This window comes from Notechis scutatus, chromosome Z (assembly GCF_049901735.1).
Source record: "Notechis scutatus isolate UNSWTSFEM ecotype Mainland chromosome Z, rNotScu1.2, whole genome shotgun sequence".
NCBI classification, from domain to species: Eukaryota; Metazoa; Chordata; class Lepidosauria; order Squamata; family Elapidae; genus Notechis; species Notechis scutatus.
Window position 1 is genome coordinate 73,582,650 of NC_142025.1, and position 12,925 is coordinate 73,595,574.

Here is a 12,925-nt window from a genome sequence, read left to right on the forward strand (position 1 = left end):
TGGTCAATGCCTGAAATAAACTACCTGACTCTGTGGTTTCTTCCCCAAACCCCAAAAATTTTAACCTTAGACTGTCTACTATTGACCTCATCCCTTTCCTAAGAGGTCTGTAGGGGGCATGCATAAGCTCACCAATGTGCCTACCGTCCCTGTCCTAATGTTTCTTTCTTTCTTTTTCTTATTCATATCCATTTCATTTATTCATAACTATGCTTATACTTATACCTGTTATAATCGCATGACAAAATAAAACAAACAAACAAATAAATAAATAAATAAATGAAAGTGCAGTATTGTTATTTTATATTCTTTGAGCATATTCATGCTGCAGTTTTAAGCTGTTCCTGTTCTATACCAGTGGCACTTTAAACTTTGAGCAAGCTTAAGAATATCATTTTTGGATTGGCAACATCTTGAAAAGAATTGAGTTCAGGCTACAGAGTATTGTGTTCTCCTATAGAAATTTTTCATCATGTTGCACCCTCTCACTTTAATCTTCCAAGTGATAATCATCAACCACTTTTGTGTTTGTTGATAAGCCTTAAATGGATAAGTGGTTGTGTTCCTATTACTATTATATTTTTATTTCTTTGTAGAAAAAAAAAATATAAATCATAAGTATTCTTAAGAAGTCTGACACACTAAGCATATGAAACAAGAACTATAACCACTACAAAATAACCACTACAGTGCTGGGATTAGCACAGAAATAAGTAAAATATGCCAGGTGAGAGCAATAAAAGGGCAAAATAATACTTTAAAACCATAGAAGGAAAAAGTTCCTGGAAGGGAGGAGATAAATTAGGAACATTGCTAGTGATTCCTAGATTGTATAAACAAGAGGGCAAACAGGCAGCATATATAAATTCATTAATGTCATTAATTTGTAAAAGAAAGTGTTGATTGCCATTTTGCCTCTCCAAAGTATTTGTGCATATTGAAAAATTAAGACATTTGTTTTTAATTTAAATATAAAGGGAGTTGAAATACCCTTGAAAAACTGCATGGAACCAAAACAGAAAAAGTCCTCTAGCCCAATGTTGAAACAAAGATGAGATCAGGAAGTTCTAAAATCCCTTCCTAATCAAACATCTCATGTGTGATATATAGAGGAACCTCCAAAGTAAATTTTATACTATAGGCTGGATCTTTTCCCTCAACTTTAACCTTAGACTGTCTACAGTTGACCTCACCCCATTTCTAAGAGGTTTGTAAGAGAAGTGCATAAGTGCACCAGCGTGCCTACTGTCCCTGTCCAAATGTTCCCTTTTATTCGTATCCATTTCATGTATGAATAATCATGTTTATACATCTCTGTCATCTAACACATGCTTGACAAAATAAATAAATAAATAAAAATAAAATAAATAAATTACCAGACAGAATTCACTTTAGACCACCCTTCAGGACTGATTTTAAGTGTTTATTTTTAATGGGTCATACTGGTTACCTGGTCCATTCTAAAGAACACAAAGAAGGTAAGATTTTTAAAGGATTTTATTACACAACAACAAACAAGTCAAAAAAGAAAGTAATCTCAAATTTTGAACCCAAATCCGGTAGCCTCAGTTTAACACAACACACATACATATTGAATGTGAAATGTTTATCCCAAGTGGATTATTAAGGTAAACTTATTTGATTAGTTTTTAAATAATAAAAATGTGCCCAGAAAATGTATAGTATATTCAGGGGAATGTAGCAAATAATTTCCTGGGTTACAGATATACACTGGGAGAAAGGAAGTTATTTGAATTTAATACAACTTCTCTAACAATACTGGCCTTGATTGCTAAAAGTAATGAGATGATTAAAGATAGCACACAAAGATTTATGTTTTCTCAAATAGTTTTCTTTTTTTAATTTGGAAATGTGTTTCTTTTTTAAGTTTATTCATGCATCCAGTGTAGCATGTTAGGATAGTGATATACTTCTCTAAGGGACAAATATATATATATATTTGTCCCTTAGAGAAGTATATCACTATCCTATATATATATTATTTTATTTGCCTCTAGTTAGTAATAAGAGCTCATAATGTTTTATCATCCCAATAGCTGATGAAATATAGGCAATAAGGGCACCAATGTGCACATTTTGTTATTAATCATTTGCTGAAGACAAGGTATTGTGACAATGTAGGCCACTTGGAGCCATAAAATATATAATCTTTAATATAAGTCTGTAATAGGAGACTCCAAAGAATCCAAAATCACTGGCCAGGAATCCAATTATTTGAAGGAAAAATAAGGGTAAGGAAAAGAAAAGGTAAGAAAAAAAATCCACTGATAGGTGAAAAAACTAAAAGCAAGAAATAGTTTTCTTTTTTATGACAAACATACAAGTCATCTGAGAAGTCTTGATTTACTGTTTGCTAAGCTCATCAAGTCTGAATGTTCAAGGAAAAGAAAAGTTGAGTATTTACAAGAATATGTTAGGCTATGGCAAAAGAATGCATATTTCGGTTTCATTTTATAGGAATTTACAGTGCATAATGTAAATAAAATCTATTGACTAATTATAAGGAAAATAAACATAGTTTATCTGAAAGCATAATGTACTTGTCACAAAAAGCCTTTTATTTTTCAAAGTAGAATATATAATTTATTTATAACACCCAGTAAACATGTAAACATTTTAAGATTATGGTTGGCTGCCATAAGGTGTTCCAGATCAGTTGTGTGAGAAGAACCTTACCATAAACCTGTGATTCAGCAGCTACTTTATAATCCAGCCTTAACTTCTGAGCCTATTGCTATACTAGTCACAAGGTTGAGTAGATTTATTCAATTCCTTTCTTAAATCTTTCATTATAATTTGTCATTTTTAAATTTGAAAATCTCTTTTTTTTTGTCTGCTATCACCAGCACAACCTATAGTTCATATTTAGGAGGCTGATAATTTCAGTAGCATGAGAAACTATGGTTGGGCAAACCTGCAGGAAGCTATTTTGAAATTTTATATCACAGCCAGAAAGAAAGGGGATGGGCAGAATGCATGACCAAATCAAGCAACAATTTAATAAGTTCACACTAACTATAGAGTGGCATTGGAATTAAACTATGGATTAATGCAATCAATCGTCCATGTTCAAATCTCCAGCTGCTAATTTGTACCACAAGAAAACTTTGAGATCACATAGCTGAAATTTGGCAGCAAAATAGTTGATTTTCAGAGATGATTATGTTATCCATTCAGTCGAGCCCAACTCTTGGCAATTTTACAGGTCAGGTCTCTCCAAATCTTCTAATCTTGCACTATTTCCTTGAGCTTTTCTATATCCTGTATGGTGTCAGCTTTGGTAGCTTTAATTCTCAGTGTTATGACTTTTACTGGTAGAGAAGGGACAAATGAGATATAAAAATAAATGGGCTTTTCACATTTATTTTGCAAGAAATAAATAAATACTCAGCTGTGTTGATGAAATGATTCACCAGGACTTGAACTTTAGTGTGCAGGGAGTAGGACCTGTCTGCAATTCTTCAAAATAATGACATCTTTTCCTTGGAACATGCAGTGGTTCTACACAGCTGCCAGTTGATCTTGGGAAAAGGTATGGCTACTTTAAAAATTATATGCAGTTGCTATATTCATGTTTAGAAAATAAGCAAAGACAAGGAAAAAAGCAAGGGATTAAAGTCACAAGAACACTAGAACAAACATAATTATGCACTGAATATTTTCTATCATTAATGTCCGAAAATCTCTATTGATAACATTACATGAATTGTCAGAAATAGGATAAAAAATCCATTCTCTCTCTGAAAGAATTGCTACAACCATTCAAGACAAGATAGCAATAATTAAAATAAAAACATATTGCTGGATCAAATATTGCCTGCAGCGTCTCACACTCATAGATAAGTCTTTTATCACAGAATTTGAATATCAATATTGGAAAAACAGAGGGGTTTGAGAAAAAACCAGAAACAGTTATTGTGGTCATATTTAAGCAAATGCATGAATGCCGGTCTGATTTAAGGTCTGCTCAAAACAGACTCAAGATATTTCACTATCAAGGCAAATGGTGCATATAGCCATATAAGCATTCCTTCATTTGTGACATATAAAAATGTTCAGCAAACATACATTGGCCACAGTGAAACTATGGGAGCGACCAGTGAAGGAGTGATGCATTACCAAAGGTGCACACCAAATTAAATTTCTAATTAAATTTATATGGTTTTTTTACAGATTCAAAAGTATGTTGCCATGGAGCATCCCAGACTTTTTAAAATTAATTCATTCAGCAATTTCTTAGACATTCCCAGAAGTTAGCTATTTTTCTGATATATCTTCAGATCACATTAGAATTAGAATTAGAATTCTTTATTGGACAAGTGTGATTGTCCAATAATGGAAGGAATTTGTCTTGGTGCATATGCTCTCAATGTACATAAAAGAAAAGATACATTCATCAAGAGTCAAGAATCATAAGGTACAACACTTAATAATAGTCATAGGGTACAATAAGCAATCAAATCATACTAGGAAACAGTCAATATATATTGTAAGGATACAAGCGACATGTTTCAGTCATTGTTATGGTTAGCCGGCAGCAGGTGCAGATGGTGGAGGACAGCGAGGATTGGGAGGAGGGGCTGGGACCATCAGGGAGTGGACTGCTGTCTTCAGAAATGGTGGGGGCTGGCAGCAGTGATGAGGAGGTTTCAGAAGAACCTGTGCTTAGTGCATGTGAGCGCAGGATGCTTCATAGGAGGGAACAGCTGAAGCTGCATAGATGACTCAGGAGTAAGGAGACGATGTAATGGCCCCTCCCTCTAGGGAATATAAGCCTTGTTGCACATGGTTATTGCCTTTGCAGAAGGCAAAAAGTGTTCAAAGGGTTAAGTGTGATGATAACAGACTTTGATTTATTTGAAGGTTTTTCTAATTGGATTACTTGGCTGCAAGCCATCTGGTAACTACAAAGAGGTTTTGTGGAATAAAGCCGTGAATGTTTCAGTTTTGGAGTTTATCTTTGTTTTTGCTTGGGGACTTCAACTGGGTCAGAACAGTCATACAGTCACAAGTGGGAGGGAATGGGTGATAAAGAATGATGAGAAGATTAACAGAAATGGTAATGCAGATTTTGTAAATAGTTGGACAGTGCTGAGGGAATTTTATGTTTAGCAGAGTGATGGCATTCATAGAAAAACTGTCCTTGTGTCTAGTTGTTCTGGTGTGTAGTGTTCTTTTTTTTTTTTTTAAACAAGTTTTATTAATTTTTAAAACACACAAATTGTCATTATTCATTACATGTTTAAACCTTTTTTTCATTGTCAATTTAACAAGTCAGATAAATTATAATTCTGTTTTAAACCATTTCCATACAACATACCAAAACCTCTTATTCAATTTCTCTTTACTTCTCTTTACTCTTATTCAATATCATTATTATTATTTCATCTGTTTCTTTCTGACTTAGTTACCATTATTCTCAATCTATATTTCTACAATTTTTAACTAATTCTCCCCCAAAAAGACATATACACACAACACACAAAACATAAAAAAAAATCTTTTGGAAAGTAACTTGGACCCAGGTATCTCTCTCTTCATGGACTTCAATTATATTCATGCTCATCTTACATATCATTACTTATTTTATTTACCATTCTAAGCCTTCTATATTAACTTCCCCACATATTTCACACTTCTTACTTCTATCTTAATTAATCATCTTAATTTGAATCATTATATTTATATCTTTTGTCCATTTTTATCATCCCTTTGTCTCATTCCTTATAAAAAAAAAAGAAAATAAGTTTCTCCTGAAATCATTAATCAGAGTATGATGCCTTTCTATCTCCCCCCCTAAGTTAATCAAATTAATCTTTAAAATAATATCTAATACCCAATCCAATTTTGCTTGGTACATTCTATCTAACTAATACATCCAACATAATTAAGTACATAATTAGACAATAAATCCAAATATTAAAAAAAGATACTATAATAAAAATTTTATAATAACATCAGTACCATAGTCTTATTAAACTCTTTAATTAAAACAATATTCTAAACCTCCCCTATTATTAGGTTTTAAAGCCAATCATTTTTAAACATTTAAACATTTTAACTCTTATCAACTCTTAAATCATTACAATACTACCATCTCATCTTATGTACCTTGCAAAATCTTTTTTTTAAAAAAATTTATACTTTATCCATTATCCAAAAAAATTTCTTTTTTTCATTTAATTTCAAAACATTGTAGCTTTTCTCCACCTTTTCCCTTTCTTTCTTCTCCCAACAAACCTTTCTACCCCCCTTCTTCTAGCCTCTGCCTTGCCAGCTTCCCTTCTCTGTCGTATTCCTTTTCCCTTTTGTTTACTATCATCATATTGGTTTTGCACCTTATTTTTCCCTTTCTTAAATGTTTTTTTAGATCTTAAGTCCTTAAGTCCTTTAATTTTCTTCTTTTCTCTTCTTTCTTTTCTTTCTCTCTTCCTTCTTTCTGGATCAAGTTCTGAGATTCATTAAAAATGGCTCCTTTCTTTCTTTCTTGTTCCTCTGCTGTCTTCATCTGTTGTAATGTTTGTTGATAATTAATAAGCGCCATTTCTAAGAAAAGGAAAGCTTCTTCCACACCATCTTTACCATTTTTTTTTGCTTGTTCATATTCTTTTCTTAGTTCCTCAACAGAAAGAGCCATTATAAATCTTTTCTTTTCTTTTCCCTTCTTTCTTCTTACAACAACCAGAATATTCAAAAGAAAATAAAAAAAATAAAACAGTCCCAAAGTTATCAGTCAGTCCAAACCAAGGCAGAGTTCTCACTTTCTCCTTCTGGGGTAATATCAATCCAAGAGAAAGAAAGTCCAAATCTGTTTAAAATCTTATTGCAATATATTCTAGTCTTCAAATCCTTAAGGCATCTGCTCCAACAAAGTCTTAGCATACAAATGTTTTCTTTTTAATCCTCTCTCTTCCCACTCATCGCTTAAAACCAATTTTCACCTAAAAGAAATAGGTTTCTTAATATCCAGTTATTTATTCCGTAGGAAAAGAGGGAAAGCTATCCTTTCAGCACCTTCAAACAGCCGCTTTTTTCCTCTTCTGGCAGGTATTATTCAGAAAGTCATACTTTTCAGGAATTTTATTAGATATGTCTTAGAGTCCTAGGAGCCAAGAAAAACTTTCTCCTCTCAATCACTTTCTCCACTTCCTCCTGCGCATTCTTACCCGGCTGCCAGCTTCTTTGTGGCGGCCATTACAGACCGCCGCTGCACCGTCCTGGGAAAAGGGAGTTCTGCCGGCCAGGGAGGGAGTCTGCAGCACCCCAAACCCTTCTCTGGATCCCCCCTACCTTCAGCTGCCCCTGCAGGGCAGCTCTAGCTCCGCACCGGCTGGGTCGGAGCCCCAAAAACGGCTAGCGCGGCAGGGATCGCGCAGCCCGCAAATCCCTGCCGCTCGCTGGGCCGACAAACCGGAAGTGTAGTGTTCTATAGCATCGTTTTTAGGGTAGAAGTTGAAACAGTTTATGTCCAGGATGTGAAGAGTCTGTAAATATTTTCACAGCCCTCTTTTTGATTCGTGCAGTATATAGTCCTTGATTGAAGGCAGGTTGGTAGTAATTGTTTTTTCTGCAGTCCTACTTTCTCTCTGAAATCTGTGTCTGTCTTGTTGGTTGTAGATCCAAACCAGACAGTTATAGAGGTGCAGATGACAGACTTGAAAATTCCTCTGTAGAACTGTTATCAGCAGCTCCTTGGGCAGTTTGAACTTTTTGAGTTGGTGCAGAAAGAACATTCTTTGTTGTGCTTTTTTGATGACGTTTTTGATATTAGATGTCCATTTTAGGTCTTGTGATATGATAGAACCTAGAAACATGGTGATTGAAAAGCTGCTAAAGAGTTCTCTGAAGAACTGTGATACTCACATGTGCAAATTAGCGTGCTCCCTTGTGTAACATGGTGATTTGTACAAAAGATACAGAATTTATCTGCCTGATTCATAACTATGACATGGAAAGGGAGTCATCCTATAAACTTCAATAAAGTATGAATCCTTAGCATTCTGAATGTTTTTATTTAAAAAACCCACATTCTACTGTTGATATTTCTATGTAGAATTACAGTAGTATACGAAATGATCACATAAGTTGCATGCAAAAATATGGGTAAAGGTAAAAGTTTTCCTGTCCAGTCATGTCTGACTGTAGGTATAGTACTCATCTATGTTTCTTGGCTGAGGGAGCCTGTCCGAAGACATTTTTTGTGATCATTGGCATTATAGCATGGCTGTAGCCATGCTATAGCCATGCTATAATGCCACACAGAACATTGTTACCTTCCCATCAAAGTGATAGCTATTAATCTACTTGCATACTTTCAAATTGCTAGATGGGCAGGAGCTGGGACAGGAATGGGAGCTCACCCCATTGTCAGCTTTAGATATATATGTACATGTATATGTAATACAAAGGTGGGATTCAGCTGATTCAGACTGGTTTGAGCAAACCAGTTGTTAAGATTTTGTGCAGTGGGTGGGGCCAGTCAATGGTGTAGAACCAGCTAAGTGCACCACTGGTTGGCCCCACTTGCCCCACCTCACCCCACCCCACCCCACCCTGCCCCACCCCATCTTACCTTGTACTCCTAGGACAGTCATCTAGAGTCACGCCCATGGTATAATTGCTGCTGATCTCTGGTTCCCTTGCTTGTGTCAGAGTAATGATGATTTAATAGCTGACCAGCTATTGTAAAGTTGTAATGCTGTAATAGTGTAATGATGTAATGATGATGCAATGGTAGCAATGAGTCAATAGGGTTATTTGACTGCTACCACTTTAAGAGGCTATATTATATGAGAGATCCTGTGAGGGCATAACTCTCTCTCCATGTGTCCTTCCATGGTGTAGCTGATTATTGATTGCTGTTTGTTCAAGGCCTGTATCAAAGTACTTGTATGTATATACTTTTGTAGGGATAAAAACCATTATATGTAAATACAAACCTGTGTGCTGTATTTGCTCCTGGGTTGTCTCACTTAGTCACATGGTATGCACTCTGACAGCTTGCCTCAACCATGCGACCCAGCTGATCTCTGCCTGATGAGTCTTCCTTCGCTTTTTGCCCAGCTACCGCCCAACCTGCTTACTTGCCTTCCCCGCTGCCTTCCCTGGGGCCCAGCCCACTTGCCTGCCTTCCCTGCAGCCTCCCACATGTCCCAGCCCATTTGCCTGCCTTCCCCACAGCCTCCCACATGGCCCCTACAGCCTCCCACATGGCCACCACAGCCCAGATGATTTCTGTATGGGTGATTGGGCATGTGGCTGACACTTGGCTTCCAGCACCAGAGAGGGCAGGGCAGGGAAGCGGCTGGGCTGCCACTGCCTTTCATTGGGGTGCATGGAGTGAGATTGAGGTCCTCTTGCCATCTCTTTTCTTCCCCCTTGCCAGTAAGGAGGGCTTCCTGTCCCTCACTTAGCCACCTGCCCCCTTTTTCAATGCATTTGAGAGTGTGGCAGGGGAGGCAGGGGAGGAAGGATATTTCCAAACTCTTGCTCTGTCTTTCAGTGTCAACCATCAAAGATGAGGTTTTTGTGGGTAGAAGAGCTTGCCCTGCCCACCACCACCCAGGGCTTCACTTTCCTAAAGCATTTCTTTGCCTACCAGGATCCATTTTGATAGCGAGGGGATATTTTGGGACACAAGCCTGCACCCCCATGCTGTTTTGGGATGTGAGTCTGCACTCTGGTGCTGTGTCAAAAGAAATAATTCCCTGTGGGACAGAAGTTTTAGAAAGGATTCCTTTTGGGACAGAAGTTTTACAAAGGATTCCCCGTGGGACAGAAGTTTTGTTTAGAAGGAAAAGCATCTAGAAAACAGTTTGATCATAATTAAACCAAATATTATGTCCCATATTTCTCACAACTAGATATCTTTAAATTTCACACTTGTAGCATAAGTACATAAGTAGACTTCTTTTATTATTTAGTAGAAATAAATTATATTAACAAAGGAATACGTAGGGGTTGGGAAATTTGGAGGAGCTGAAATTACTATTCACTTCTGGCATTATCCCTAGCTTCTGCAGCTTCATCCACTATTATTCCATTTTGGACTGAAAAGGGCTTAAAGTTGCAAACATAATAGTTCTATATTAAAGGGGCATTTCTCAGGATGCTGCATTGTCTATTTAATGCAACCACATGGCATGATCACAGAACACAAACATATAAATTGTTAACTTTTCATGTTATACTTTTCAGCCTTTGTTGTTAGTTGCGAAGTCATGTCCGATCCATCACGGCCCCATGGACAATGTTTCTCCAGGTCTTCTTGTCCTCTGCCATCCTCCAGAGTCCATTTAAGCTCATACCTACTGCTTCAGTGATTCCATCCATCCACTTCATTCTCTGTCATCCCCTTCCTCTTTTGCCCTCAGTCTTTCCCAACATTAGGCTCTTCTCCAGTGAGTCCTTCCTTCTCATTAGGTGGCCAAAGTATTTGAGTTTCATCTTCAGGATCTGGCCTTCTAAAGAGCAGTCAGGGTTGATCTCCACTAAGACTGACTGGTTTGATCACCTTGCACTCCAAGGGACTCACAGGAGTCTTCTCTAGCACCATAGTTCAAAGGCCTAAATTATTTGACGCACGCTCAGCCTTTCTTATGTTCCAACATTCACAGCCATACATTGCAACTGGAAAAACCAGTCTTAACTATACACACTTTTGTTGGCAGGGTGATGTCTCTGCTTTTTGGTATGCTGTCTAGATTTGCCATGACATTCCTCCCCAGGAACAAGCATCTTTTAATTTCTTGGCTGTAGTGCCCATCTGAGATGATCTTGGACCATATTCTAATTTTCTTGAAGAGATCTCTGGTCCTCCCTATTCTATTGTTTTCTTCTATTTCTTTGCACTGTTCTTTTAAGAAGCATTCTTAAATCTTCTAGGCATTCTTATGTCTTCTAGCTATTCACTGGAATTCTGAATCAAAGGCTTTGCAGAAGTCTATGTAAATTGCATCTATTGCTTTACCCTGGTCAATATGTGTATCCAAATATTTCTGCAGTGTAGGAGTTGCAGATTACAGGACAAAGTTTTCCTGAAACCAAACTGCTTGTTAAAAAGCAGATTGTTTGTTTCTAAGTGGAGGGTGATGGATTGGTTAATAATTGATTCTATGACTTTACAGGTGATTCAACACAGTGATATTGATCTGTAATTTTCTACTAGATTAGGATCTCCCTTTTTAAAAATAGGAATGACTGTGGCTAATGACCATAAGTCAGGCAGGTAGCTGGTTCTGAAAGATACCTCATAGATTAGAGATTTGGCTAGGGCAGTGGCAAGCTTTTTCAAAAAGTAGGCACATAATCCATCAGGGCCAATTGATAGGAATTGCTTTAGTGCTGTTTCAACCTTAATTGCAGCAAAGTCCATATGTAGTAAGTTGTTACAATTTGTTATGGTGTGACTAGGAAATGGGGGAAGCAGCCATTGCTGTCAACAAAGACTGAGCTGAAGAATGCATTGAAGAGGTTGGCCTTAACAACTTCATCGTTACAGCTTTCCCCGTTAAGCCCCTTTGGGGTAGGACAGTTTCTGAGTTTTTAAGTTTGCATTTATGAAATTATAAAAGGCTTGGGTGGATTTTGAGTTTAATAACTCTTCCTCCTGTTTGCAATGGTAATTGGTGTATTCTGCCTTTATCTGGTGGCATAAGACTTTGTAACGGTTTTTAAGTTAACTACAAAGCCAGTTTTATTTTCTTGCCAAAAAGATTTTTTTTAATTGTAACTTTCTTACTGTTAAGAGTAAATTGTTTTGGGGTTTTGGGTTTTTTTTTTTTTTTGGCTTTAGGAATTATTTTTGGAATGTATAGGTTAATGGCTCTATTGACTTCAAGCAAAAAAGTGTTATAATGGTCTTCTGCAGTATTATAACCTGTGAACAAATGGTGCCAATCAAGAGATGTGAGGTTGGCAGCTATGAGATCATAGCTGGCTTTTAAAAAATTATAATTTGGAGTCACATCATTAAGATCCTCTTTGCAAGGACAAAAGTTGAGACAAAAAATCAATCATATTGTGATCACTGTTGGAAAAAGGCTCTTTAATATGTAGGCCATAAATGGAGCTTAAGCTATTGCAGAAGATGAGATCCAAGCAATTGTTGAGCCTAGTGTTGTTTGTTACCAACTGCTCCAGCCCCAGGGTCGTAACAGCATTATACAGGGTTGCATGTATAAGTTCGGTTGTACATTCATTTAGGCTCCAATTAATAAGAGGAAAATTGAAGTCACCAAGAACGATAAAGGGATGGCGGCAGGAAGCTGCCCATGTTAGTAGTGCAATTATCTTGTTCATATGACTAAGGTCATCATCAGGGGCTCTATAACATAGCACGAAATGAACTGTGGTATTTAAGGACAGTTTGCAGACAGTGGTCTTAGGAAGAGCAATCTCCTGTATAACATTAATCTTTTTCAGACCTAGGGATTTTTTATAGAAATAGAAACACCACCCCTCAGAACGGAAATCGTGATAGTCATTTACTGTAATAGGGGAGTCTGGAAAGGATGCATACGTCTCTCAGACAAAACTAAGGTTGAATAGGGCCTCATTTAGAAGCAGGAGAAATTCAGGCATTTTGTTTATGAGGCTTCTTGCATTAAGTAGCTTGCATTTTAGGCCTGTAGGGGTGGACCTGGAGGAAGTTGGTGGTGTGCATGGCTAGTTTAGGTTGTTGGGGGGAGGCAGTTGTTGGGACTCAGGCCACTTGTCTTGTGTTTAATACAGTCAGCACTGTAGTCTACGTTCAGTCTTGTCATCTCTTGTTTGACCATGTCCAGCTTGCCTTTATTCATGGATCTTACATTCCAGGTTCCTATGGAGTATAGATCTTTAAAGCATTGGACTTTCCTTTCATCACCAGATACATTCACAGCTGAGCATCCTTTCAGCTTTGACC